Raw genomic sequence first — 25209 nt, forward strand, 5'->3', positions numbered from 1 at the left:
CGTTGGATGCGGATCCCGAAGCCGGACTGCCGAGGCCCCCAGAGTCTTGGGCGCCCGGGATGGTGGAGACGCGGAACCCCAGCCGGGCCGCTCGGGGCTGCGGTCCCCCGGCCTGCAGGCTCGCGGGTGCTCCCAGGGGCCTTTGCACTCGGCAAAGAAACTGGTGCGCAGAACAGTAGTGGCAGCACCAGGCTTTTCAGGGTCCTGGCAGAGGGCGCCGCCGGCGGCCTGGTTTCCGTAGTGTAGTGGTTATCACGTTCGCCTCACACGCGAAAGGTCCCCGGTTCGAAACCGGGCGGAAACAGCCCTCTTTCTTACCCCAACTTCTATTCTTGCTCCAAACACACAAAGGACCATGGGCTCGGCCAATGGGGCCTGGGCCTGCTTGCGCAGCTCCCTTTGCCATTCAGAAATAAACAAACAAAACAAACCTCACGCCTGAGGCTGGATGGGGTTCTGCTGCTGCCTGAAAGACTCAGACGCGCCAGCACTTAACAACCTGACTGGCCTCCTTGGTCTGCTCCCCCTCACGCTGGACATCAGGCCAAGAAGAGCACACAGGGCAACCTGGACTTCAGGTTACTTTTACATCCAGAAGACCCCTGATCTGCTCCTCTGGCCCTAAGTCTCCTCTACAGGCTGACGGCTGCTATGGCTATGAAAGCCAACGCGTTCTTCCCTGTGCAGCAACCTTGGGCAGCAACCTTGGCTTTCCCCCCAACCGCCCCCCCCCCCACACCCCACCATTACTGAAAGGTAGATTTGCCTGTCAGAACTAAAGAAAACCAACAGCACCTGGGACTCAAGGCAAAGATGCATAGATTAAGAGTTTTGGGCTCCACCTAATGAGCCCACGGGGACGCCAAAGGAGCCTTTCAGGTACCGTCCTCAGGAGGGCCCTTGGACTAGTTCGAGGTCATGAAGTAGAGGGACTCTGCTCCTTGCCTGCTGAGAGCCAAGGCCGCCCCTTACTCCTAAGGAAACGGAGGCTCAGAAAGAGCGCATGGCCCTGGCTCTGCCACACACAGGGCTAAGCTAGACCAGAATGCAGCACAGGCCAGTGCCCTCGTGGTCAGGCCTCAGAGCCCCAGGTGTGGCTGAGGCTGGGAGAGGTGAGGAGCAGGGGGTAGGGCTGGGAGCCTTGGGTGGCTGCTCAGCCCGTCGGGCCGCTGGAACCGCCCTCACTTTTGCTTTGTCCCCCTAGTAAATATAACTTTTACTGCAAAGGCCAAAGCAGAGATCTTGCATGGTCTACTGATAATCTAGTGGCTAGGATTCCCCTCTTTCACAGCTACTACTCAAGTCAAGGAAAATCTTTTCCCAGCTTCTTAGTGTGAAGAAGCCTCTTCTTAATCTGGAGTGGTAGGTATGTCCCAAGGTCCAGGTGCAGAGAGCCTCTGCACCGAATCCCTAAAGAGATCCAAAGCATCTCCCAGAGGCAGGGAGAGTGCGATGTTATGTCTTGTCCTGGTCTTGACCTGGTCCTGGCTGCAGTCTGAGTTGGTGTTGTGTTTAATTGTGTCCCTCCCTGAAGTGGAGTAGTGACTGAGCTTTCATTTTCAAGATCCCAATGGGGGTCTAAGGATGCTATTGATGAGGTTTTATTCTTGCACTTGCTTTCTTGGTGAGTCTGTAACTCAGAAGGGGAAAAAAAAGTTCAGCTGTGGATAAATTAGTAGTTTCAGTGCTAGGTACAAGGAAAAAATTCAAGATGATAGTAAGGATGAACCTCAAATACTTTTAACAAACTAAATAATTTTCATAATTGAAGGGTGCCTGGGTAGTTCAGTTGGTTAAGTGACTAATTCTTGATGTTAGCTCAAGTCAAGATCTCAGAGTCATGATCCCAGGGTCATGATTTCAGGGGCTTCACTGCTCAGTGAGGAGACTGCTTGAGATACTCTCTCCATCTTCCCCTTCCCCCACTCCTCATTTCAAATAAATAAATCTTTAAAACATTTTAGTAATTGACCTATAATGGCATAGAAAATGTTTATGTCATATCATATTTCTAATGAGGACTCCTTGTATGCATCAGACTGGTTTAATAATATTGGTCTAAAAACTGCTTTGTCTTTTCGATTTTCTAACAATTTAGAAAATACTGGTAGTATGGTTTTCTATTTTGTAGAAGTCTTGGATTCATGTCGCTTCAAAATCTTACAAACACTAAACATCCTAAATTACCTATCCTAGTTTTACTGGTCATTGACAAACTTTAATTCCAATAACTAACTTTATAAAATTTAAAATTATGTGTTCCAGTAAATAAAATACACTAGAACCATGTGGTTCCAGTATACCATATATCTAACATATTCTATATAATATCTTTTAAATGAAGATTAAGTTTTTAAAATTCTAGAAATCATCGTGATTTAATTATTCCACTCACAATTTTCAATAAATGTTTTAGGTATCATCTAATATATGATTCCAACATATATTTCTCTATTATGTGTCAGCTCCCTTTGAAATGTTAAGATCTATTGTTATCTTTAAGTTCTTTGAATGCTATTAAATTGAATTAATATATAATCTTTGCCTGGACAATTCCTAATTAAGGAGAAATATCAGGGGTGCCTGGGTAGTTCAGTCAGTTAAATACCCAACTCTTGATTTTGGCTCAGGTCATGCTCTCAGGGTCCTGAGATTGCACCCTGCATCAGGCTCCCCACTCAGTGGAGATTTTGCTTGAGATTCTCTCCCTCTCCCTCTGCCCCTCCCTGCTGCTCTCTCTGTCTAAGATAAACAATATATATATATATATATACACACACACACACACACGTGTGTGTATGTAAAGAGAAATAACACTATTTTTAATATAATGCTGCATATTTTTATAGATTATAGGGTGGCTTGGGTTAAGTGTTTGAGAGGAAATGTACCTTTAGGGGGTGTTGGTATAGGCAGCCATCATTGTCACTTTAAGAGGTGTAAAACATATGCAATGTCTGCTCCAGGAAGTAAGGAGCTGTTACTGGAGGCCTGGGGTTTTCCTGGGGTGCTTGTTTATAGAAAACATCTTTAAAGGATTGGGGGGAAGGAGTAAATGTGGAATTCTATGCCTCCTCCCCCTAAAAAAGTCTTTCAAAAATGAAGGTGAATGATGACTTTTACACACAGATGTGAAAGACTGGGTGCCTGGTGACTCGGTTGGTTGGGCAGCGGCCTCTGGCTCAGGTCATGATCCCAGGATCCTGGGATCAAGCTCACATTGGGCTTCCTGCTCAGTGGGGAGCCTTCTTCTCCCCTCTCCCTCTCCCTGCTTGTACTCTCTCATGCTGTCTCTCTCTCAAAAGAATAAAATCTTTAAAAAAAAAAAATATGGAAGACTTCATCACCAACAGATCCACACTGCAAAAAATGTTCAAGGAGTCCTTCAGGAAGAAGGACACTGATACCAGATGTATATAGCCAAAGGGATGAAGGACAACAGAAATGATACTTGCATGAGAAAATATATGATTTTTTCTTATTATTTAAATCTATAAAAACAAGGGACAGATTAAACAAAGGTAATGACAATGGATTGTAAGGTTTATAACATACAAAATAAAATGCATCACAAAACTAGCATAAAGGCAGGAAGAGGAGAAATGTTAAGGTGTATGAGATCACTTAAAGGCCAACTGTGGTGAATTACAGATGTATGCTATGAAGCCTAAAGCAGTAGCTGAAATAATAAAAGAAAGATCTGTAAGTCGACAAAAGGAGAAAAAAAAGGAATCATATGGAAAATATATAGACTATGATACAGCAATTGCTCTTCTAGCATTCTATGGTAAAGATGGGTACAGGTATTGACTGCATATGACTGCAGTATTATTTACAATACCAATGGCATAAAACCGAATTAATTTCAAAAGTATATGGAAACGGTTAAATAAATACTAACACATAGAAACTTCATTGTTAAAAGGAAATCAGAGGGTAAAGATGATGACTCTACTCCTTTGAAGATTCCTAATGACCTATTTTCCTCTTGAGCTCTTTGAGGATCCGAGGATCCATGAGGATCTTGGCTTAGGTTCTCTTGTACACAAGACACATAAGGACAGGAGGGTGTTAGAGGCATTTCTCCCCCTTCAGGTGAGAAGATGCACAGCGTAGAAACAATTGCAAACACTGTCACGTTCTAAAAATGCCGCCACGTCCCTGGGTGGGCTCGAACCACCAAGCTTTCGGTTAACAGCCGAACGCGCTAACCGATTGCGCCACAGAGACCCGCGAATGCTCGCGTCCCCATCCAACAAAGAGCAAGCATGCACTCGGCGCCAGGGGGAGCCACCGCCTTTGCAGAGAGAGTCGGAAAACCGTAGAGTAGATGCGGCGTGCAACCCGCGTGTTGGGCGGTTCCGAAGGCAGAAGGACAGCCGGCGGGACAGCCTCCCCACACCTCGTTCCATACCCTCTTCGGATGCGAGTGCCCCCGCAGACCCCGAGGCCGTAACCCCCGGCCTGAGGCCAGGAGGGCCCAGGGGAAGCTCATCGCCTAGTGGGCTCGTCCCCCGGCTCTTGGAGTTGCTTCGCCCTCATCTGCCCATCTGCGCTGTCCGCGCTCGGCTCGGTTGCGGTCGGTGGATCAAAAGAGGGAGTGTAAGGAGGAGGGAAAAAGGTGAGGAAAGCGTGGACGCTGCAAAGATACTTCCCAGGAGGCCCGTGCGGATGATCGCGCTGGATGCACTGGAGATGATAAATGCATCGTAATGGGGAGGAGGAAAACGAAGGGAAGACAGGAGGGAACAGCACGAGGACCTGTAGTTGTCCAGGAACACACTTGATCTTAGTTAAAAGGCCGAGAATTGGTGTCGTGGCCCAAGAGCAAAGCGGCGCAATAATTGGAATGAATTGTCAAAATTAGTAGATCAAGACCCGAGCCTGCCACCAGGACCGTGGCGCGCCGTGATCGTATAGTGGTTAGTACTCTGCGTTGTGGCCGCAGCAACCTCGGTTCGAATCCGAGTCACGGCAAGGCTTCCGTTTTTTTGCTTAGGGTTTCAAACCTCAGGGGACGCTCTCCTTACTGCAGGCAGACAGCCACGCTTTTCGAGGGCCACCAATGCCATATAGTCAGCTGAAGAGAGGAAAAGGGAATAGTTCACTAAGCTATATATAACTCTGTCACAGAAAAAACCCCGGGCGGGCTCCATATTTCACCATTCAACAGAAAATATCTGAAGATGAGGTGCGAGCTCTCAATAAGCCCTGTGTGCAGCTTCCCCTAAGGAAATGGTCTAGTCATATAGTTTTTTTTTTCTGTAGTTAATATTTCACACATCAGTGAAACTTGTACACAAAAAGAGCAGATTTTAAAGTTTGCAATACATTCCAGACTGGTTCTGGTCTACGTTGGATTCTCTAACACCTCATAGCCAATTTTTATCCTAAAAAGGAAATTAGTAATGTGTATTCACAGAACGAATTGCTCAGATAATTAGTGGACAGCTATCTAAATACTCAAATATGCAATCATCACCAGGATCAAGATAGAAATTTTCTATCATCCAAACATGGATGGCCCTTTGATACACTTCCCAGGTAATGCTTACCCATCCCTGCTATTTTAAACTATTCTGATGTCTACCCCCACAGATTAGGCTGGTCCTTTCTTTAAATTCACATGAATGAATATACATTTTTTTCCATCTAACTATTATCAAACAACATTACGGTTTTTAATATGTGTTATTGCATTTGTCACACTTTAATTTTGGTGTTAATGGGCAGCCCGGGTGGCTCAGCGGTTTAGCGCTGCCTTCAGCTCAGGCCCTGATCCTGGAGTCCCGTCGGGCTCCCTGTGTGGAGCCTGCTTCTCCCTCTGCTGTGTCTCTGCCGCTCTCTGCAGCTGTGTGTCTCTCATGAATAAATAAAATATTTTAAAAAATAATTTTGGTGTTAATAACAATGATAATGGTGTAATGATAAGTATCACACCGACATAAAACTAAAGGCAAATGATAGATATTTGAGTAACTTCGATCTACAGCGTTTGAGGAAAGACTCCTACAAATGCCGCTCTCCTAGTAATTTGTGGATATGTGAATAAATGTCCACTGAAGGAAATGGAGCCATGGGCCAAACAAAACAAAACACACAGCTCTGCAAGGAGAGCAAGACCACCACCGTTCTTCTATTCTGGAGGTGCTAGAATGGAAGAGTGGAGAGGAGCAGTAAGGCAAGTCAGAGAAAAGCGGAATTTTTATGGTCACTGAAGGGTGCGGCCTCCTGTCCCCAAGGCCCTCCCAGGGATGGATGGGTCGACGGAAGCAACGTTGAGAAGCGGTCCAGGGCGCAGAGTCCAGGCTTCTGCTCGCTCGGTCGCCAAGTGTCTCTTCTGGGGAAGAGCTTCCCCCACGGGATATCCCTGCTCTCCCCGGAGGAGCCACGGGAGAGGCGCTGACGTGGCCTCCGGGAGGAGCAAGGGTCCCGGGCCCCGAGCGGGCCCTGCAGGGGCTGAGCCTGGGAGCCGCACGGCGGCCGCAGCTTCTCCCTCCTCCCGTTGTGTGGCAAACGTCGATTCAACTCCCTCCGCAGGCACCGGGGAGAAGCGGCCGGGCCCTTTTCGCGGGTCGAGGGCGGGTGGGAGGGGTGGCGGTTTACGGTCCCCAGGAACACAGCGGGAGGAAGACGAGGAGGGAGAGGGAGAAGCCGTGGCCAGCCCGGGCGGGCCCGAGAGGGCGCCCTGGACGCGGGAGCCTGAACGCGGAGGCAGGTCTCGGGCCTCCCTGTACCCAGAAGGGGTGCCGCCTCCGACGTGGCCCCAAAGGGAAGGTGGAGCGGGAGGCCTTCGGGCGACGTCCCTCGGGCTTCCCCTGCTCGCCGCGTGGCCTTTCTTCTGCCGGGGACCGCCTCCCCCCCCCCCCCCCCCCCCCCCCCAGCCTGCGAGAAATTCCCGGCCTGGTGCTGAGCTCGACCGGCCGGGTCCTGGCGCGGGAGCAGAGGTCACCGCAGACACCTGCTGGCGGACGGGAGGTGCGGTGCAACAAGCAGTTACATCGTCACGAAATAGGAGAGCGGGAGGATGAGAGTGCGGACCCGGTTTCCCAAGCAGGGCTGAAAGCGATACCAGGAGGGAGAAACGCGCCTGAGGCGACCAGCCTCGGGGTTCCCCCCACACAAACACCAGCAGACTTGAAGAAGTCTTTGGCTTCCGCGGCCTGGAGCTGTGAACCTCAGAACCCACAGGCAGCGTATAAGGTGGGCGGGAGGTAGCCGCAAATGCTCATCAAGGTCGGGAGAAGGAGATGATATAGGTAATGGGTAGAGTTGTCAATCCTGTGGGATGTTGGATCCAATCCCAGGACCTCCTGGAATCGGTCCTGGATAGACTGTGGGTCAGGTCCGTGCCCCGGATGGACGAGGAAGGGGAATGTGTGAGAGAGGTCCGTGTTCAAATGTGATAAATGTGAGTTTGTGCATGTGTGTGTGTGTGTGTGTTTACATGATGCTTTCTCAGATAAGGCTTTTAAAAATGCTATCTAAAAATATAAAGATAAAATAAAGTAAAATAAATGCCGTCTAAAAAATAAAATGCCATCTAAAGGAAGTCAAATACTGTGGAGGAATCACTGGAGATAGCTTGGGAAGAACGTAATCCAGAAAATACCTGTGCAAGTTATCTCTGCAGACTTTCGCTGGATCCAGTAAACAGCCATCGCAACTAGACAGAAACTGTGTTGTAAAGATTTCCAAAAGAGTCATTCTCACTCAGCACTTGACAGGTTTGGAGGATAATTTCTGAATCTTCCTGTAATCATGGAGAATGCTAATACCATCATTCCTGCATGTATGGGAGCCTAATGGATTCCACGAAGAGTGTTTTAGAAGTATTTTCTATGCATTGTTATTGCTGGCTCCCAAGAATATTTTGGTTTTGAGAATGTCACAGATTTTTTTGAATTAAAACTAAAATTCTATAGCTTATAGAGAATTTGGGAGAATACATTCACAATATTTGGTACAAGAATTTCTTATAGAACTTAAAAAGCCATAAATATAAAAGAAAAAATGAAACAAAAAAGATTTCATCCACATTAAAGACTTGTACTCATAAAAATCACCATATGAAAGTCAAAAGTTAAGTTGCAAACTAATAAACTATATTAGCCATATTACTTTAAGAGTCTCAATTGGGACTCCCGGGTGGCTCAGTGGTTGAGCGGCTGCCTTTGGCTCAGGGCGTGATCCCAGGTCCAGGAATGGAGTCCCACATCAGGCTCCCTGCGAGGAGCCTGCTTCTCCTTCTGCCTCTCTCTCTGTGTCTCTCGTGAAAAACTAAAATCTTAAAAAAAAAAAAAGATGTCTTGATTATTCAAATATATGAAGAGTTTTTATAAATCAGTCATAAAAATGTAAACCAAATAAAAGTAGGCAAAATATTTTTTTAAAATATTTGAATAGACTATCTTCACAAAGTAAGATATCCTAATGACCATAAGTTCTAAGAAACATTCTTGAGGGGTGCCTAGGTGGCTCAGTCGGTTAAGTGTCCAACTCTTGAGCTCAGCTCAGATTTTGATCTCAGGGTGGTGAGTTCAAGGTGTGAAGGCTCTTCTAAAATTTTATTCTTGATATTTTTTACTTACTTGGGAAATACAAATTAAAATACAAGGAAATAGGGGCACCTGAGTGGCTCAGTGGTTGAGTGTCTGCCTTCGGCTTAAAGCATGATCCCAGGATCCAGGATCAGGTCCCACATCAGGCTCCTTGCAAGGAGCCTGCTTCTCCCTCTGCCTATGTCTCTGCCTCTCTCTCCATGTGTCTTTCGTGAATAAATAAATAAAATCTTTAAAAAAATAAAATAAAAAACAAGGAAATAATATTACACACCCTGCAGCATGGCTATATTTAAAAGGATTAGTATACCAAATGCTGATAAGAATGTGGAGCAATTGCAGTAGTTACTGGTTCAAAACCATTCTAGAGGACTATTGGCAATTTCTAATAAAGTTGAACTCATACCTACTCCATGATGTAATGCATCTATTGATGCACAAGTACACAGAAAGACTGCTACAGAATAGTCATCAAAACACTAAGAATATTCATCAATAGCATTAATTAATACCAAATAACACTAAAGTATTCCAGTAATACCAAAATTAAGAAGTGATGTATGCATCAATATGGATATAGTTAATAAACATAATGTTGCAAAAAAGGCAAATGCAAAATATAAGCATTCATTCATTTGAATTTCAAGAATAAGCAATAGTAACCTCAAGAAGAGCAAATAGAGGGATGCCTGGGTGGCTCAGCATTTGAGTGTCTGCCTTTGGCTCAGGGTGTGATCCTGGAGTCCTGGGATTGAGTCCCACATTGGGCTTCCTGCACAGAGCCTGCTTCTCCTCTCTCTGCCTATGTCTTTGCCTCTCTGTGTGTCCCTCATGAATAAACAAATAAAATATTTTTTAAAGAAAGAATAGCAAACAGACCTCAAACTAGTAATTAAGCAAGATAGGGTATGAATTACCTGGGGTTCAACATACACTTCTGGGATTATGGCAATTTCTCATAATTTGATTTGGGTGATGATTACCGTTGCCCACATTCAACAAAGTGTGCATTATAGATCTCTGATTTTTACTCTATGTGAGCTATAGATCAATAGTTTACTGTTTCCATTAAAAAAAAAAAAAGCTGATGGCAGGTGGAAACAAGCTGAGGTAGACCATGACAACTTGTATGCATTTTATCCTAAACTCGAAAAACCTCGTTCTCATTTAGTGTAACCCTCCCCCCACACACACACCAAACTTGAAATATCTTTACCAGAAAAAAAGACTATGAGGATACTATTTCATTAGTGAAAGCTATAGGCCAGTCTCCTTGAAAGGCAGTTTTTCACCTTTGGGGATGTTTTCTGCTCAGCAGTGAGAGACAAGGAAACTTCCAAGCTTTCATTCGCTTTCGCTGACGCCTGAGGGTGTGTGCACTGTGGGATTTACTCCTCTTCTGACCCCGTCGCGCCGTGGGGTGGGCAGTGTGCTCCGCTCCTAAGTATCCCCTGTTCCGACTGCCGCCCCCTAAGATGCACAGCTGGTGCTGGGCTCAAGAGCAGCCCGAAAGACAGGTCAGACGCTTCTCTACCGCCACTCGGCTTGAAGCGCGGTCGCTGCAGCCACGAGGCCACGAGCTACCATGCGGGCACGACGCCCACAGTCCTGCGGCAGCCACCGCACTTCCAACAATCTCTCGATGTAAAAATATTCACACTTCTTTTTTGCTGTTTCATTCTTGGACACTTACAGATGTTCGTGCCGTTTTCTTTCATACTCTTCTCGGTTTCCCCCTCCCCATTCTGCTGCTACATAATAAAACAATTTTCTTATCTCAGGTCCCGGCCTGGGCCTTTTTGCAAGCTTCCTAGCAGGCTCTTCGCCTCACCCGTACCTCTCCTTGCTTTCGCTCCTTTGCGCGTTTCCTCTTTTCCCGCTCTCGCCCCCGCCCCCCACCGCCCCCCACCGTCCCCCAACGCCCCCCTTTATCTTTCTGGTTCCCGCACAGCCGCCGCAGTTCCGCGGATTGCCCTTTGCCTTCCGAATCACCCGACGCTCGGCGAACACCCAGCCTTGATTCTTCCCGCGGAGTTTTCTGAAAAGCTTTGGAGGCCGCGTCCGGTCCTGCAAAGGCGATGCTCCCCTTGGAGCTGAGTGCGTGCTCTGCATCGCGCGGAGAGGGTGCGCTCTCGCCGGTCTCTGTGGCGCGACCGGTCAGCGCGTTCTGCTGTTAACCGGAAGGTTGGTGGTTCGAGCCCACCCAGGGACGGGGCGTTCTCGCTGGAGAAGCGACCTTAGGATATCCTTCAGGGGAAGGTTATCCCATCCCAGATCCTGGGAGGAGCAAATGTGCTAGAAAGCAATATGGACAACCGAGGTTGTCCTGCCTCCTGCCTCGATAGGAGCTTCTTCTATCACGTGTGCTAGTGTTTATTTAAGCCTTATGTACTTTTGAAATTAATTTGGTTCTATGTTTTTAATATTACAAACAATGCCGTAGTCATTCTTGTACACACAACTTTGACACTTGTGCAAATATTTCTGTAGAGTCCTGGAAAAGCATTCCACCATTGTTTTTACATGATTCCATTTTCTCTCCTTTGTTGGCTGGTTAGCTATAACTCTTGTTGTTGTTGGCGGCGGCGGCGGCGGCGGCGGCGGCGGTGGTGGTGGCGGTGGTGGTGGTGGTGGTGTTATTTCAGCGACTGTTTTAGGCTTTATAGCATACATCCACAACTCATCGGTCTCCCTCCAAGGGATCTCCTACCTCTTCACATTTCTCCCCTACTAGCCTTTATGCTATTGTTATCATGTGTTTTACTTTACATGTTATAAAATCCACAATCCATTGTTACATTCTGGCTTAAACTGTCATGTTTTTAAACAGATTTATGTAATAAGAACTCATTTTATTAATTGAGTTATTATTAATAATAACTCATAATTGCATCATGCAGATGGCAATTTCTGTCATCCTTTATCCCTTTGGGTACATATAGATTTTCATCTGGTATCAATGCCTTCTTCCTGGAGAGTCCTGGTGATGTAGTCTTCCAGCATTTGTATGTCTGTGAATGTCATTATTCCCCTTCATTTCTGAAAGACTTTTTGGGGTGGAGAAGAGGCATAGAATTCCACCTTGCCTGCTCCCCTAAGTCATTTAAAGATGTTTTCGGTATTCTCACTAGTGCTGGTTCTAATGAGAACTCTGTCCTTTTATTTTTGTTTTCTGTATGTACCATGTCTTTTTTCTCTGGCTGCTTGGGAGGTTTTATCTTTTTCAATGTATTTGAGCAACTTAATTATGATATGATTAGATGTGGTATTCATGTTTCTTGTGCTCAGGGCTCATTTGGTTCTGTGGATTTTTTTTTTTTTTTTTAGGAACTCCAATTATTTATATGTCAGGCCTTTTAAAGTTGTCCTACCACTCATTAAAAAAATGTTTTCGTGACTCTGAGTTTCATTTTGCATATCTTCAAATGTTCATGGTTTTATGTTCCCTAATCTTTTTTTCTGTAATGTCTAATCTGATAATTCCATCTGGTGAATTTATTATCTCAGATATCATGGTTTGTATCTCTAAACTTCATTCTGGCCATTTCTGTATGTTCCACATTTCTACTGAACTCTTCAAACATAGATAGTAAGTCATAATAACTGTCTTAAAGTCCTCTCCAATAATTTTAACATCATGTCAATTCTGGTTCAATTTGAACTGATTGATTATTCTTCTCATGGGTCATGTTTTCCTGCCTCTTTGCTGCCTGGCATTCTTTGATTGGATGCTAGACATTATCAAAGTTCATCTTCCGATCAGAAGAACAAATAGTGTTAAAACATCTATGCTACATTTCTATACATTCAACGCAATTCCTACCAATGAAGAGGTACAATGAATTGATTTATGCACTGTCTGATCCTTTTGGATCTTGCTTTTATGATTTTTTTAGGTGGTTCATTCTAGGGCTGATTATTTCCTACTACTGAAGCAGTACAAATTATGAGTAGCTCCAGTCTGCCTGGTGGGAATAGGCACTGTCTCCTGCCCTGTGTGAGCTCCAAGCCCTGTTCCATGATCTTTTCACACGTTTCTTTCCTTGACCTCAGGTAGTTTCTTCATGGACTTACTGATCCGTACTCTATACTGAGTACTGGAGATAAAACCTCTGTACCTCTGGATTCTCTCTCTCCTCAGCTCTCTCCTCACTGGAACTTGGGGCTATGAACTCTGGCTGTTTCTCTCTCCTCAGACCTCGGCTTCATCCTCTCACACAATCTCTTCATCTGCCTCAGATCCCTTCTTTGTACCTCCTCTGGAAACAGTTCTGCACCTGACAATGTGAGCTGGGACAATCATGGGGCTCACCTGTTCATTCTCATCTTTCAAGGGTTGCTACTTAAATCCCCTAGGGGGATTTCAGGCAGGAAACGAATTCTGGTTTCTGTTACCTCACCTCTCCTAGAAACTGAAGGCTTCTCTGTATTTTCTTAGTTTGAGTTCAGTAAGAGTTCCAATATATTTTTTAAACTCAATGAGAGAGCCTTTTTCTTCATACTTTTGTCTGTACAACAAACTTTCTATACATCTGATACTCTAGCAAGGGGAGCAGTGTCCTCCTGACTTAACCAAGAGAGAGGAACAACAGAAAGACACTTGAAGAGATATCCTATTACATTTGTTCAGCAAACTTCTAAGATGTTTAGAAAGTCTTCCAATAAACTGTGTCCAGAAAAGAGTGGCCAGAGTGTCCTCTCTGACAATTTCCTGTCAAGAAGTTTATCCAGTAGGAAAAGAACTAGCTGTTTTCAGACATTTAATCCTCCCTTTTCTTTATAAATTGTATTTTTATCTTTGTTGGATGTGAAGAATCTAATAACCGTTCTCCCTCCTATGTAAGGGTAAACTAGCATGCTGACAACTAACTCCTTATTTTCTCCTGCCAGTGTTTAGTTATTTCTGCAAAAATTATCCCACTTATACAAATCGTCAGAGCCAACAGAATTCAATATCTGATAAGGCATCTATGCAGACCAGGATCTTTCAGCTTATGTTCCATGGGTCCTTGTGTTGAATCTCATGAATAAAAATGAAAGCTTTGGCTTTACATTTTAAATAGGTTCTTGGATTTAATATCTATCTGTCTACCTAATTCTATCTTATTTGTACATGGTTGATATTCCCCTCCATCAGTAACATCATTGTGGATGTTTTGGGGTTTGAAACTGTGAAACTTCTTATGATGAACAGTTGGTAGTGGACAGAATTTCATCTCTGCTAGGCAATAGATGACAAACAACTGTAGCCAATATGAGTTCTCCCAAGTCAGTATCTACGTGCAATTGGCATGTCCACATCAATCTTGGTATTTTATTGATTTATGCACAACTATATTTTATAGGATTTAATTCTTTCTATAGCCAAACTTGGAATCAGTCATTTCTCAAAATCCTGGAGTCATTATAGAGGATAATGCTATTATTCGGAATCCAGGATCTGGCTGGTAGCTGTTCTCACTGATACTGTGGTGTCATTGCCACTCAGCAATAAAAACAAGAGATCATACAGATATCTCTGATTTCAAACCATTATCACACCATTATCACACAGGTCCTTCTTCCTTTCCCATGACATACATATTTTTTTCTTCTCTCACAGTGAGAACACTGATTCCCACAGTATTAGCATTTTACTCATTTGTTCTGTCTTATAATAAATTCAAAAGAATTCCAGAACTGCTCCACAATACAATTACCAGCCAAAAAATTCAATTAAAGTGTGAGATTTCTTTAAAATCCTACAAAGTAAAAACAAACAAACAACAACAACAACAAAACCCTACAAAGTGCTCCATTAGCAGCATATAGGTGGAACATAGAGTTTTCCAGTGATGAAAATCACCCACTTGAGTCTAGAGCACTTTGGATTGACAAAGTTACACCTATTATTCAGTAACTTTATCTTTTGTACTCTAACCTAAAGAGAAAGTTCTACAAAGATAGGAGGGGATGGGACAGAAAGAGTTGTTAATCTCTCCCCATAGGAATAAACTAAAAGCAGAGGAGAAAGCAGGGCCTTAAGGCTCTAGATACCATGAAAATAGGGGATTGGGGAACTGTAGACCAGGGAACAAATTATGTGAATTTGTCAGGTTTCTAAAATCTTTCAAATGTCTTGCTGTGTGTAATTTTTGACTACCTTTCACCCATTCACTTATAATCAACATACTTCTATTTCCAAACACTGGATACAAGCAGCAATAAGTAATGTAGTAGAGGTCCAAGTCCCTTATCAGCAAAGTAGAGGTCTGAAGGGTTTCAGAATCAGAATTCCGTGGTTCTTTAAAGAACAATACACCACACAGCCCTTATATCACACACCCCTCCAGTGGAGCCTGAGGTGCTACCCTATAATCAAAAACATGTCTAGTCCTACTGTGAAATGAATGTATATTCTCACACACTGGTTGACTAAAGTTTTCAAATAGCCACATGTCAGCTTTGAAGGGAAATGAGGTGCTCCTCTCTCCTCCCCTCTAAACATCCTCATTCTTACCAAGGTTTAAGTTTTTCTTAAAAATGTCTTTCACATATCTCTTACACTCAGTCATCCTGATAGTACCTTATATCAGAGCCTCATCATTGATGTCTGGATTCATGCACTCTCCTAAGTGCTTTCTCTGATTCTGGCATCTCCACACTATCAAATGTCTTTCTAATCTTATTACCCAAAAGCCCTGTTCTCATGTCCTCACCCTCTTTGTGAAAACTTACACTCTACCATCTACTACACAAACTCTAAATTCCTCATCCTGCCTTTGCATTTCTTCTAACTTGTGACCCCTCTTTCTATCCAAAATTACTTCCCATGACTCTCTTATACAAATTCTTCCCTAGGGTCAGGCTGGCCCCTTCCTGACCCCAACCCTCTACCAGGTACCCTCTGTACAAGCACATCTCCTGGCCTGGTGTGCCCTCCAGACTTTCTCAAGGCACAGTTAATTAATAATTTTTCCTCAGTAATGGAGGACATGTGATAAGATTTCATGATAATTCACATTAAGGTGAGTGTGAAATCATCTTAAACCAACAAACTTGTTAGGTGAAAGAATTGTCAAGCACAGAAAAAAACGATCTTAGAATTGAAAAGATTGAAAGAGACAACTGGTGCAAGAATCTTTCCCACTCTTGACACATCATGTAGTTTCTGCCCAAATGTCTTGGTTTTTTGGTTGTTGCTTTGATTTTTAATTTTTTAAAGATCTTATTTATTTATTCATAAGAGACAGAGAGAGAGAGAGAGAGAGGCAGAGACACAGGCAGAGGGAGAAGCAGGCTCCATGCAGGGAGCCCAATGTGGGACTCGAGGATCACACCCTGGGCCAAAGGCAGGCGCCAAACCACTGAGCCACCCAGGGATCCCTGCCCAAATACCTTGTGAGGAGAACTCGCTCACTCTCTCACTCATAATCAGACATTCTATCATAAACTCTTCTGGTGTTTATGAAAGTACCTATATGTTTGGCCAACACCTGGCATCCTGTGCTCTAACCTCCTTTGATCCAAACAGTATAAAGTTGGCCTGCCTATAGCCAGTCTAGTCTACTCCAATCTTTTGCCACACTGCATTCTGAGTGATTCTTCTACACCCTAAATCTATATACCTGCAGACCAAACCTATTTAGTATCCCCCATATTCCTTCACTAAAATGTCTAATAACTTATGATCTGTATCCCTCCATGTTCAGCATCCTAGTATCTCTTGTCAGTTTTCAATTCTGGTAGCTGTGAACTATTTCACATATTGGCCACTCTTGCCCTTCCAGGGACGCAGTTCCCTCTATTGGGAACAGTCTCTCACTGCTTCCTTTTCATTATTCTAATTCATTCTCATTTTTCAAAACTAATTTCAGCAGTCATTTCCTTTGAAAGATCTTTCTGACCCCCTAAACTAAGATAGATGCCCCCTAATGTGTTTATTTACATTTTGATCTTAATAATTCCCCCAATGAAATAATTGTCTACTTATCTCTATCTTCCAAAATATTGGAAATTCCTAGGAAGCCAATTGTGCGTTCAAGTGCCTAATACATCTGCAAAACCTAACACAATGTTCAAGCTACAGTTGTTAATTAATTCAAGAGTGGACAAATGAATAAAAAAATAATTCTTGGGGATCCCTGGGTGGCTCAGCGGTTTGGCGCCTGCCTTTGGCCCAGGGCATGATCCTGGAGTCCCGGGATCAAGTCCCGCGTTGGCCTCCCAGCATGGAGCCTGCTTCTCCCTCCTCCTGTGTCTCTGCCTCTCTCTATGTCTATCATGAATAAATAAATAAATCTTTAAAAAAATAATTCTCTCTCTTTCTGAGACAAGAAAAGGAATTTAGCAGGACAGGTAGAATTAGTCTACAAAGAAGAGATATTCTAGTAGAGCAATTGGGAAGGGTAGAGAATAAAATAAGCATAAAGTTTTGCCTGGATGTATGGTAGTAAAGGGTCCTGGATGAGTCTTTAGGGTTGGGAATAAGTGGTAATAGGTGGGATATATATGGAGAAGGGAGGGGAAGGGTAGAAATGAAATTTCATCTCTGCTCCCTTAAAGTATCATTCCATAGTATCAATCAATCTCTTTTTTACCCCCTACCCAACCCCAGTTGAAACCATGAGGCATGGGGTGCCTGGATGGCTCAGCAGTTGAGCATCTGCCTTTGGCTCAGGGTGTGATCCTGGAGTCCTAGGATCGAGTCCCACACGGACTCCCTGCGAGGAGCCTGCTTCTTTCTCCCTCTGCCTGTGTCTCTGCCTCTCTCTCTCTCTCTCTCTCTCTCTCTCTGGGTGTCTCTCATGAGTAAATAATAAGATCTTAAAGAAAAGAAAAAAAAAAGAAAGAAACCATGAAGCATGGTTCACATACTGAACATGAAAGCCAGAGGAACTTCTTTGTTAAACCCAATTATCAAAGGGATCTAGTTGGAAGTTACACCATTTTATATTGGATTTAAACTCCAAAGGCATAGCTTAGCTCTCCCTAGAAGTTCTAAGAATACTGTGATTCAGTTAATTGAAGAAGTCAAGAAGCATATGATGCATTGGTAAGTCTCTGAACTTCAGAGACAGATGTAAGGGGAAGAATTTTTGGCACTCTTAGATTAAGAAAATTCACTGGACATTACAACCATATCTGGTTCACAGAGTGAATGAATCCATACTGCATGTTTTTCTCTGACAGTTAATTTTTGTTTCTCCACAAGTTTTATGAACCATCTCTTCCCAACATTATCTTTAGGTCCAGGGATCAAAGCTCTGGACTAGCAGTTCAGAAGCAAAGTTCAAACTTTAGTGGGACAAGAATCAGAAAGTAAATAAAGAAACCAGCTTAGCTAGTCAAACATGCATATGGGGAATTTCTCTCTTTTTTTTTTTTAATGGGGAATTCTTATACAATGAGAGTTGCAACATGAAGTCATGTGCAGGTTACTTAGAGAAGACAAAAAAAATGTTTTTTTAGGATCTTATTTATTCATTCATGAGAGACACACACACACACAGAGAGAGAGAGAGAGAGAGAGAGGCAGAGATACACAAGGCAGAGGGAGAAGCAGGCTCCATGCAGGGAACCCGATGTGGGACCCAAAGGCAGGCACTAAACCACTGAGCCACCCAGGCATCCCGACAAAAATTTCTTTAGGGAATTGCTCCCCTGGAAATCTAGGAAAGATAGCTGCATTTACATAAATCCTTCTGTTCCACCCCTAAAACTTCCTGCCCCACAAGAGTTTCCACATGATACTCATCAGCTGTAGAACTCAAAATTGGATCAGGTGGAAGTAGATGGGGTTGTTCCAGCTGTGTGACTTGTCTTTGTGTGGGTTTCTAACTTTAGCCAGACTTATGAACATGAAGAGGTGGAGAAAATCAGAGAAATCACAAGATCTCTATGTGGAAAAAACGGGACGAGAACACCAAGAATAAATTACTTAAGAGTAACCACCAATCAAAGAAAGGATAAAAGAATGGGATGAAACAAGTTGAATGACTCTGCCGGGAATAGTCCCTAGGTGGATGTGAATCACTACTTACTACATTAAGAACCAAGCATACTCAGGGGGAGCACAACCAAAATATTTAGCCCTCTTATCCACCATAAGTTTCACAATATGATTGCTAAAGTCTGGTTCTAGCAGCTTCTGGAAACTAAGGGGCTTTAACATAAAAATTCTATCAATTCTATTTATCATAAGGTAAAAATTCTATCTATCTTCTACCCTAAATTGGAAGCCTGGCCCAGAGACTAGACTACAAACCCAGCTATTGATTCTCTAGAACATCCACTGGCATGGACTTATGGTCACCAATTCTTCTCCCAAAAAGGTGTTCGGGACCCAGCAACAATTCAAGAAGGCTTGGGAATGTGCCCAAGTTACTAATGAAAATCTGTGTGATACTCTTGCCAGGTGAACTGAGGACACCCTGGGCCCTTAGTCTTTGATCCAGCCCATCCCAAAGATGTTGGCAAAGATTCTGGGTCTTGTCACAAGAAGGAATTCAAGGACAGACACACAGCACAGCAGAAGAGGGACGGACACAAGTAAGAAAGTTTTTGTTTTTTTTTTTAATTTTTTAAATATATTTTTTGGTTAGTAGAAAAGTTTATTAAAGTCAAAAGTATACTCTTGAGATATGAGACAGAGAGAGAGAACAAGTTATACTCCTTGGGGTTTGGGTTTCTATCTTTTATTGAAAGTTGTTGACTAGGGGGTGGAATATTTATTACTTGGAGTGGGGATCTCTCAGAAGCAGAGTGTCTCATCTTTTCTTCCTTATTTGGTCAGGTTTCCAAACCACTTTGTCACCCATCTTGGAGCTGTTTGGTTTGATCCAGCTTCTGGGTGGCTTTGTTTTGAAGTGTTACCTGGATAAGCCTGACTTTCTTGATAGCTGGCTCTGACTTTCTCTTTGTTGGCCTCCAGGCATCCTGTTAGAACCTGACAAATTGCCTCTAACAACACTTGAACTTTTCTTATCTGACCACTTTTGAGTCTCTGGAAAAGGCAAACATTGTGTGATCCTTCTTTTAATCTCCTGTGTTTTAAAGGGCAAATAAGTGAAAATTAACTTCAAGATGTCTTTTCTTTACCATGAAAGAAAGCCAGTTCAGGGCAAAGCAGTTTGATTACATTTCAGATGGACAAGACCATTATTTCTGTGAAAAAGAAATCCATAGGCCCAACATGGTGCCACTTGCCCCCAGGACAGCAAACCAAGACTTAATGGCAGTTTCAGTCTCTCCAAGAGTAGAATTCTAAGCCAATCAATCTAGACTTCTCTGGTCAGCAATATGTCCTATGGGCCCTCTCCTTTCCTTAAAGGAAAATAAGGTAATGCACCTAATTAGACTCCCTGCTGTGACCTTACCTGAAACAATCCTTTGAAAGAGATTGCTAATCAATCTTTCCTTTCCTTTTGCTAATACCTTCTCGTCCCACTCTCTTTCCTATAAAAAACATTTTGTATAACATCTTGAAGCTCCCATCCCTACTTGTTAGATGGCATTCTGCCCAGTTCATGAATCACTTAGTAAAGTGAATTAGATCTTCAAATGTACTCTGTTGAATTTTGTTTTTTTTTTAACACACCTCCATTCAGTTTAAAACTTTTTACCCTTTGCCTTTGTCTGAGAATCATATTAATGGAGGATAGTTGGGAGAAAGGCAGGCCAGGGCAAGGCAAGGGGCACCATCCTAAGAATAAACTACCCTTAAAAGGAAAAAGACCTCATCCTGTTATTCCACACCATCCTGAGAGGAGCACTCCGCCCTTTCCCACACAAACAACTACTTGATAGGTAGATGAGTATGTGGACAAAAACCTGATTGGGTGACAGGTGCAAGGAGGGTTAATCAGATTAAAACATCCAGCCATGATCTCATAAAAACCTTAGATGTAGAAACTCTGAGGGCAAACTTCTCTGTTCCCTTCCCTCTTGGGAAGCGTGTACTATTGCTCAATAACTTTGCTTTGCTGTCCACCACTCTTCATCTGGTCTACCTCTTCATTCTGCAAAGTGGTGTGACCAAAAACCACAGGCACTAAAGGAAAAATTCTGAAATTCAATATTTTCCCTCCTTTTAGTTATTTCATGATTAGCTTGGTACAGATTTGTTCTACTCTTAAGATTTACCCCCTTTCTGTCTACTACACTACTGTAACTGGAATTTACTTTCATACACATGTGTACAAGACTTGAATCCATTATGATTACCAGTATTTAGTCTTGTGTTGGGGATTTCCGACACAGTTGGTCTCATTTCCACCATATCATGTATTTAAAAAAAAAAAAAAAGTTTTTCTTATGTTTTTCACTAGACTCGTTTACACAGGTACAGTTTTCTGTTTTCCTAAACTGTTCAAAAAATTCTATTTCCCTGATTAGTATATGTTTTTAAATCCTGGGTGCATAAGATTATGTTCCTTAGTTCAGGAAATATTAACATATGTGCTCTAGGCAAGGCTATGAGTGACAGCTCACTCTCTCCTGGGATGTGGGCAGGAACTGCCTGCAGGTCTCTGTGGCGCAATCGGTTAGCGCGCTCGGCTGTTAACCGAGAGGTTGGTGGTTCGAGCCCACCCAGGGACGAGGTGGCCTTTTTAGAACCTAGAAAACGTCCTTTGGCAGGGGCACAACCGGAGGACTGACGCCAAGGCCGAGGCCGGCCATAAGGCCATCGCGGACTCTGGAGGAGGAAAACCCATGGCTGAGAATCCGGAAATCCTCGAAGGGCTGCAACCCTCTAAATGCCTTTTAACAGTGCAGTTGCTGCCATCCTTTGTCCCTTTCCTTATACTCTCCGGTAAGTTGGTCCTAGGTGTTTATGGTTACAGATAACGGCTGTCATCCTCGTTCTCGTGCACATATTTTTGGCCACTTGACAAATATTTCTGCAGGGTAGAGGCCCGGAAGAGCAATTACTCTAACATAGTCTTTCCACAGTTCCTATATCATCCAATTTGTTTTTCCCTGTTGACGGGTTAGTTATAACTCTTTCTTTTGTTATTTCAGCGACCGCTTCAGGCTTCATAGCAGCACACACCTGTAACTTACCAGCCTCCCTCCAAGCCATCTCCTACCTCTTCACATTCCTCCAATTTAATATCATTGGAAGAACTTAAAGATGACAATAGACCTTGAAATTGCAGATTGACTTGTCAAATGATGGAGAAATGCATGTTCGGATTTATATAAGATACCTTAAAAGGTTTACCCGCCGTCCCCACCCCCACCCCCAAACTGTAAGAATAATAAGTCAGTATGATGGCCAGAATTATAAGACATAATCTCCATTAAATTTTATTATATATGTAACTTACTGAAATACATACTTTGGTATCGTATAAGCTCTTAAATAGTATTGGAAGGAAAGTGTGTTCGTTAGACCAGTAGAGGAAATTTAGGCAGCTAAGTGTCCCTAGGAGTTTGAAGAGAAAATAAGCCCAAGACTTGTATCAACTACAATACTATCTACCAATATTTTCTGCATTATTAGTAAATCTAGAAGGCAACATAAAGCAGTTTTTAGATCAAAATCATCAAACCAATCTGATGCACACTAGGAGTCCTTTTATGAAATATGACATGATATATACATCTTCTGTGCCATTATATAGAAAATATTAAAATCCTTTGAAGTGTTTAAGTATTTGAGATTCATCCTTACTGTCCACCTGATTTTTTGTTCTTGTACCTAGCACTGAGACGACTAATTTATCTACAGCTAAACTATTTCTTGGTTTTGTTTTTGTTTCCTTCCCTGAGTCACAGATTCAGCGGGAAAGGAAATGTGAGGGGCACCTGGCTAGCTCACTTGGTAGAGCATGGGACTCTTCACTCTTGATCTCAGGACTGTGAGCTCTAGCTGACACACCTTGGGTGTAGTGATTACTTAAAAATAACACCAGAAGAAAGTAAGAAAGAGAGAAAGAAAGAGAGGGAAAGAAAGAGGGAGAAGGAAGAAAACAAGGAAGGAAAGAAAGAAGGAAGAAAGAAAGGAAGGAAGGAAGGAAGGAAGGAAGGAAGGAAGGAAGGAAGGAAACCCCATCAATAGCATCTTTGGACCCCCAGTGGGGGTCCCAGAAATAGAAGCTCGGTCACTACCCCACTTTGGGGAGAGGCACAATTGAATACACACCTCAAATCAGGTTGCCTGTGTCTGTTTGGACTCAGACTGGAGCTGGGACCAACTCAAGGCAGGACAAGACTAAGCTCCATCATCACAGGGCAGCCACCTACCTGACAGCACCGATGCAGATAATTCCAGAAAGCTCTTGAAAACTTTCCCCTTCCCTTTGGAGAATTTTCCACCTGCTCCCTTCCCCCTCCCACCCCAGGAAAGGATTCTACAGCTTTGGCTGGGCCAGGACCCTCTAAGATCCCTGTAGGGTAGAGAGAGCCAGGAGGGCAGGAGCCAAGGGGGCAGCTGCACTTCCCTGAAGGGTCTCTCCCCGGGGTGGGAAGGTTCTAGAGCTCAGGCTGACCCTAGACCCACTGCCCACCAGAAGGAGCCCAGAGGGCAGGCAGTGCTGGGGGTATGGCCACCTAATCCTGTTCCTACAAGCACAGGGCACACCTGGCCTGCACTATCCCGGAAGAGGCAAATAACACTCCACCTGCCTGAAGCTTCTCTGCAGCCTGGAGGCAAGAGATGTCTGGTTCCTGAAGGGACAAGCCGGTCTCCTCCAGAGGACAAAGCCCTCCCCTGGCCTCTGAAGAAAGGTCATGCTGGTTTGGAGGGACATTGCCCAAGGGAGGGAGCAAGAGCGGCCCAACCAATTGTCTTGAGATGTCTGCCAGGTGCCTTCAAATGATGTCCAGTCTGTAAATATGAGGATGGAGGGAGAAAGTAAATGTGGGGAAATGTTCACTGGTGCACTTAGGGGAGGGATACAGTATATTACCACTCCTGCAACTTGCTCTGTATGTTTCAAAGTTTGCTTGTTGGCCTTAGAGGAGTGACAGAGTGTAGTCCCAAAGGGACCCCTGCTTTGGCGCCAGCAGATGAAAACCCAGAAAATAAAGGTTAGATTTCCCAGTCAGAGAGAGCAACAGCGGGGTGGGGAGGTGTCCCATGGGCCCAGGGCTGAATCCAGCTGCCAATGGCTCCCAGCCCTACCCCCTGCTCCTCACCTCTCCCAGCCTCAGCCACACCTGGGGCTCTGAGGCCTGACCACGAGGGCACTGGCCTGTGCTGCATTCTGGTCTAGCTTAGCCCTGTGTGTGGCAGAGCCAGGGCCATGCGCTCTTTCTGAGCCTCCGTTTCCTTAGGAGTAAGGGGCGGCCTTGGCTCTCAGCAGGCAAGGAGCAGAGTCCCTCTACTTCATGACCTCGAACTAGTCCAAGGGCCCTCCTGAGGACGGTACCTGAAAGGCTCCTTTGGCGTCCCCGTGGGCTCATTAGGTGGAGCCCAAAGCTCTTAATCTTCGCATCTTTGGCTTGAGTCCCAGGTGCAGTTGGTTTTCTTTTGTTCTGACAGGCAAATCTACCTTTCAGTAATGGTGGGGTGTGGGGGGGGGGCGGTTGGGGGGAAAGCCAAGGTTGCTGCCCAAGGTTGCTGCACAGGGAAGAACGCGTTGGCTTTCATAGCCATAGCAGCCGTCAGCCTGTAGAGGAGACTTAGGGCCAGAGGAGCAGATCAGGGGTCTTCTGGATGTAAAAGTAACCTGAAGTCCAGGTTGCCCTGTGTGCTCTTCTTGGCCTGATGTCCAGCGTGAGGGGGAGCAGACCAAGGAGGCCAGTCAGGTTGTTAAGTGCTGGCGCGTCTGAGTCTTTCAGGCAGCAGCAGAACCCCATCCAGCCTCAGGCGTGAGGTTTGTTTTGTTTGTTTATTTCTGAATGGCAAAGGGAGCTGCGCAAGCAGGCCCAGGCCCCATTGGCCGAGCCCATGGTCCTTTGTGTGTTTGGAGCAAGAATAGAAGTTGGGGTAAGAAAGAGGGCTGTTTCCGCCCGGTTTCGAACCGGGGACCTTTCGCGTGTGAGGCGAACGTGATAACCACTACACTACGGAAACCAGGCCGCCTGCGGCGCCCTCTGCCAGGACCCTGAAAAGCCTGGTGCTGCCACTACTGTTCTGCGCACCAGTTTCTTTGCCGAGTGCAAAGGCCCCTGGGAGCACCCGCGAGCCTGCAGGCCGGGGGACCGCAGCCCCGAGCGGCCCGGCTGGGGTTCCGCGTCTCCACCATCCCGGGCGCCCAAGACTCTGGGGGCCTCGGCAGTCCGGCTTCGGGATCCGCATCCAACGCAGGGTTTCCAGATCCGATTGGAGGGACCCCAGTGCTGGGACCCCCTTCCGGGAGAAGGGGGGCGGGTCAGCTGCGTCCGAGCCCCAGGCGCCCCCGCCGCCCCCTTGGGGTCACCCGCCCTCCGGGGCGGTCGCCGGGGCGGTCCCCGCGGGGCGGTCAGCGCTCGGGGCTGGGAATCCTCCCAGGAGCCCGGGGACCGGCTCCCCCCGCCCCCGCGGGCCCGGCGGCCCCGGCCCTGAGCGCCTCTTCCCAGCCCTTCGCTGTGCGCTCCTCCGCGGTCCCCTCGGCCCAGGCGGTCCTTCCCATTCCTGCCGCTGTCACTTTTTCTAGTGGACTAAGTCCGTATTTTATTTTTCAAAATTTTATTTAAATTCAATTTGCCAACATAGAATACCACACCCAGTGCCCATCCC

General features: G+C 44.9%; 6 non-coding genes across 6 annotated transcripts; 4 read left to right on the top strand and 2 right to left on the bottom strand.

Moving 5' to 3' along the window:
* Positions 1-231: 231 nt before the first annotated feature.
* Positions 232-304, top strand: TRNAV-CAC (transfer RNA valine (anticodon CAC)). The gene has a single exon. It is a non-coding gene; the product is annotated as a tRNA-Val (tRNA).
* Positions 305-4156: 3852 nt separating this feature from the next.
* TRNAN-GUU (transfer RNA asparagine (anticodon GUU)) lies at positions 4157-4230 on the bottom strand. Its single transcript has one exon. It is a non-coding gene; the product is annotated as a tRNA-Asn (tRNA).
* A 675-nt stretch (positions 4231-4905) lies between these two features.
* Positions 4906-4977, top strand: TRNAH-GUG (transfer RNA histidin (anticodon GUG)). Its single transcript has one exon. It is a non-coding gene; the product is annotated as a tRNA-His (tRNA).
* Positions 4978-10699: 5722 nt separating this feature from the next.
* Positions 10700-10773, top strand: TRNAN-GUU (transfer RNA asparagine (anticodon GUU)). Its single transcript has one exon. It is a non-coding gene; the product is annotated as a tRNA-Asn (tRNA).
* Positions 10774-21066: 10293 nt separating this feature from the next.
* On the top strand, positions 21067-21140 carry TRNAN-GUU (transfer RNA asparagine (anticodon GUU)). The gene has a single exon. It is a non-coding gene; the product is annotated as a tRNA-Asn (tRNA).
* A 3351-nt stretch (positions 21141-24491) lies between these two features.
* TRNAV-CAC (transfer RNA valine (anticodon CAC)) lies at positions 24492-24564 on the bottom strand. Its single transcript has one exon. It is a non-coding gene; the product is annotated as a tRNA-Val (tRNA).
* Between the last annotated feature and the right edge of the window lie 645 nt (positions 24565-25209).

This window comes from Canis aureus, chromosome 12 (genome assembly GCF_053574225.1).
Source record: "Canis aureus isolate CA01 chromosome 12, VMU_Caureus_v.1.0, whole genome shotgun sequence".
Taxonomy (NCBI): domain Eukaryota; kingdom Metazoa; phylum Chordata; class Mammalia; order Carnivora; family Canidae; genus Canis; species Canis aureus.